We start from the raw sequence: 5,281 nt of genomic DNA on the forward strand, positions 1-5,281 counted from the left end.
CAAGTCCTATAATGCATGAAAGGATAGCTACAAGCCCGTGGAGTGCTCCAAACTCATAAAGGTCCAATCTTGGGGACAAAAGTTCATAAAACTCCAATCATGTAGATCTAATGGAACACTTATCAAGGTATAAACTTTATACCTAAAAATGATGCACAAAGAGGAAAGATTTTTGGATCTACAAGCTTGCTAGCACCCACTCCTTATTCTCTAGTCTCCTTCTTTAACTAGAAGCACCAAAAACACTCAATAAGCTTGCAAAACTCACACAAGCAACTCAAACTTGGAATTAGGGTTTAGGGAGGGTGTGGTGGCTGATAAGGATGATCAAATGGGGACATAATGTTGTTAAAATAGGGAGCGACCCTTAAGATTGGGGTTTGAAGTCTAGGCTAGTACGCTCGGCATACCACACATATGTCCAGCTTACTAGATGATCACCCACGATTCCATGTTGAATGACTACGCTGCGTGTACTCTTAAGTGCACCCTGCGTACAACCACAATGCAGACCTTGTTCATCAAGGGAAAAATTATGCCACGTTTGATAATGATAAAAGCAATAATAAAAATACATGATATTGGGATGTTACAAGGTCCATCAATTTAAGTACCATTACATAAGATAAGCTACCATAACATAACTGTGGCCTTCAAAATATACCAAATCCTTTAAGCCTTAGTCTTTACTCACACTTGAATACATGTCAAAATAGTCGGTTAGGCATTGAGAATGCCTAGTGAGTAATATTTGGGATTCCATCATGTTTGTAGTTAATGAATCACTCATTCCTTGACATATGATGTTTCTCTAAAATCTTTTGAAAACTCTTTGCAATCATTTAAATCTCTTGTGCATAATAAATCATTACTCTTTACTTATTTGAAACGTCACTTAAAAATCTAATACATTTTTTAGTAATTAATGTCCCCAATTCTTAACTCTTTTAAATAAAAACTTTTTATTTTTTTCTTAAAAAACACTTTAAGTTCTTTAACTTATTTTATAAGCTCTTACTTTTTTCTCTTTAAAATACTTAAAAGATATAAAACATTGTGATTAAACTCTATACTATTTTCTATTTGAAGAACTTAAATCTTAAATCTCTTTAATAAACTTTACCACAATTATTTAAACTTTTAATTATACACATTTACTCTTTTATCTTTTAAACACCTTGAAAATGAATAAATATTCATATATCACATAAATGGAAAGAATGCAATGCAACATGAAACTACACCCAATCTTGTTCTTCTCCGTGTCCCACAAATATGTTCTCTTTTCTCGATAGCAATGGATACAATTGATGGGTTATGAGGATCTTTGGCCACAAAGGCACAAACACAGTGGAATCATAAGCAATTAAAACTAGTAACTCATAACTCAAGAGACAGACTTCTTGTACAACCAATCTAAGCAACTTAACAAATAACTAAGGAGATGGAGAAAGAAACGAAACATTCTAAGTCTTCATTTTCTTCTTTCTTTCCATTTGGAAGGGTGGAATAGAATCCAAATCAAGATTCCTCTTTTTGTGATCGTATAAATCATAATAGCAGCTTGAAACTTGTGGAACCGAAACCGCGCAATAGATCAGGTTTGTTCCTGAGGCGAGTCACAAATGAGGAAAAGCGTGTCTCGCTCTTTAAGTTTTTCTAGGGTTTCAATAGATAAGGGAGAGTATAAGTTTTTGAGAGATCTATCATTAAAAAAGCTTCAACCGAATCTGACCAGCAACCCCTCTATTTATAGAGTGAGATTAAGGTTCCCATTTAGATAATTATCCTATTATCTAGTAATTATTTAAAAGGCAAGTAATTATCCAAAGATTTAACTTTTAAATATTTTCATATAAGCCCATGACAATCTACAAATTTTTATTAATTAATTATACATCTAATTAACTAACAAATTGGCTCCCAATAATTCTCTTCTATCATAAATTGTTTTTTTTCTTGTGTGTAACCCAATAGGACACTACCGTTAATTGTAATTTACAAACTAGTTATGACTGTGGTCACTATATTCCAACATCTATGAAGTGGCTAGTACGAAACCCACTACAACACGACTCCTCTTGTTTCTCTTTGGTCTTTATATGGGTACAAGTGTGTTATCTTCCAACATTTATGAAGTAGCTAGTACAAAACCCACTACAAAATGACTCCTTTTGTTTCTCTTTGGTCTCTCTATAGGTATAGGTGGGTTATCAATCATCGGTCCCATATTTGAGGTAGCTAGCCTCAAGTACACGTGAGGCATGTCTAGAATACCACACATTTTTTGGTCTATATTGTTCTCGTATGCCATGGACTTTGGGAGACACATTAGTCTTTTCCCACTCTAATATGAATGCATATATATATATATATATATATATATATATATATATATATATATATATATATATATATATATATATATTCATGCTAAAAATATTTTAAAACATTTTAAGTCTTTACTCTTTATTAAACTCTTTTATGAAATCATTTTCATGAAATACACATATAGCTAAGCACATAGTAAGTTATTCACAAACAATGTTAAACACTTTCACATTTTGAAAACATCTTAGTTTTGTTTTATGGGATATGTATATAATAGTACTCACCTTAATGTAATCCAATCTATTATCCTTCACTTTCAAATTATGTAGAAGTTTCTAATACACCCTTCTCCTCTAGAATATTGTAGTAATTAAAGTTTCACTTAATCGCATCAAAGAGTATGTCAAAAATCTATTAAGCGATCCATTAAGTCATTTGTTAAGATCTTAATACTAAATAATAAATTTACTGTTTAATCATCTTCCTTATGTTATAACTTAAACGTATGCAAAAACGGGGACTAATTTGGAGGTCGGATGCAAAAGTTATGCTTATTACAAATTTGGTTCTGAAACAAGTTTTACACGAGCCACGTGAGAATGGGCTCTGACTGTATAAAATGAGTTTATGGTCATTTTTAACCCATTTAAACATCATACCTTGGCTAATTTTCATCTAAATATGTAACACCGGCAGATTCAGGCTAGTCAATTTAGAGATAATAAACGTTAAAAATGAATTTTTTTAGAGAAGATTATTTTGGAAAAATAATCATAACAAAAGATATAGTGTATGTGACAAGGACTTCGTATATATAAAGAATGCTAAAATCCAACTTCGTATGAAGAAGCTATGCTTTTTCAAAGTTTCACGATAAAACCAGCACAGCTCTGCGTATCGTGAAAAAGTGATTTTTTGATAAAGTACTTTTTAGCCTAAGAGATCTAAATGAAAGTTGCATTAATCGTTAAACCAAGAGCATGCGTATAGAGAATATCCATATCTGAATTCATAAGAGGAAGTTATGATTTTTTCTAAGTTTCAACGCAGTAGTGCGGGCTTAGAAATCGAAATTCAAATCGGTTTATTATTAGCCGAAACAATCTAAACGAGGATTGAAGATCTCATAAATATGAACCCGTCAATATAAAGAAACTGAATAATGGAGTTCGTATGTCGGAGTTATATTTTCTGTAACGATGCCTAATAGCCTAAGCCTATTAAAAATATGAATTTTTGATAAAGTGAATTAGTTGTTGAGGTCTAAAGGAAAGTTGTAGATCTCATTGAGAGATTTCTGGGGATATAAAGAACGTCGAAAACAGATCTCATATAAAGAAGTTATGTCATTTTGAAAATCTATAAAAACCGTATGCGCAAAGTGTGCGGCATGTCGATGATATCGCACCACGAGAGGGTGCTATGTGGCATGGTCGGAAATCGCCTTCCTCCGAGAGACATGTCGATGTGGCTCCATGAGGTTGTGACATTTGGAACCATAGGAAGGTGACACGTGGCACCTTCTTGAAGAGGAATATGTGCACCACCGATATCGCGACATGTGGCACGAGCCGGGAGGAGCGACGTCGCAGAATCGCACAACGCGCACCCCGGATGCACGACCCACACTTGGAAAACTCACCTATAAATAGTCCATGTCATATAAGCTTCTCACATTCAACCCCTAGAGAATCTATCTCTCTCTCTCTCTCTCTCTCTATATATATATATATATATATATATATATATATATATATATATATATATATATATATATATATTCCCTTCTGTAGACCATTTTCCCTTTGTTTTTAGCCTACAACAAAGCCCTACGACGCCCCTGAGCACTCATCTAAGTAGTAGCCTTCGAGTAGGACACCCCAAGTCAGTATTTTGCTTGCTTAGATCTCGGTTCTCATTAATAATGCTCTATAAGTGAGCTACATTTACTCTGCCTCAATGTAAGTTATGATTATGGTTATAAGTCGTTAGGAAATATAATTAAGATTTATTAGCGATTCCAAGTCATTATACTGAATGATCTACTTATGAGAGAGTTGACTAGAATGGTCATGTCGGCTTGGTTGTTGGATTTTAGAAAGGTTATACGTTGAAATGGTCCTGCCTCCCGACTGTCCTACATGGCTGATCCTTACTCGATAGATCTTGATGTAGACTTTAGGATTGTTGAGGAATCTAAGTCCTTAGCATAATAAGTTCCATGAAATATGAACTTAGACTAAGACTTAGCGTTATGTACATCTATGTGTTTTGGAAAAGGTGTAAGGCGAAGCTTTGCCCGATTCACCAATCACCAGACATTTTCTTAAGTGAGTACACAGTTTCTTTTATCTTACACATAGATAATAATGTGAAGTGTTTAGATAATTGAATGTTATATGTGCTTATGTGCAAAGATGCTATTTGTTAAATGAATTATTATAAAAATAGATCTTATATATATATATATATATATATATATATATATATATATATATATATATATATATATATATATACATACACACACACACACACCATATATGTATTTTATAAATATAATACACTGGGTAACGAAGGGTAGTAATAGATGTCATAGTATAATGAAAGATGTAGGCAAAGATAGAATGTCGTGAATTTAGAAATGGTACTAGCGTGCCAACGATGTAGGAATGGTACTAGTGTGCCAATGATGTAGAAATGGTACTAGTGTGCTAATGATGTAGGAATGGTACTAGTGTACCAACGATGTAGTCATTTAGCAGAGCATAGGTGACAACCATCAGACTATTCATGACCATCCCGTGGAACACAGAGAGGTTTATAACCTGTGGGTGATGGACTTCATGCCCATTTGATGTACTCTACCCTATTGACACATATTGCGGAAAAATCTCTGTAACAATACTGTCAGTAACGATGATTAAGATGATCCCGAGGAATTAAAATA

Source organism: Lactuca sativa, chromosome 8 (assembly GCF_002870075.4).
Source record: "Lactuca sativa cultivar Salinas chromosome 8, Lsat_Salinas_v11, whole genome shotgun sequence".
Lineage (NCBI taxonomy): Eukaryota > Viridiplantae > Streptophyta > Magnoliopsida > Asterales > Asteraceae > Lactuca > Lactuca sativa.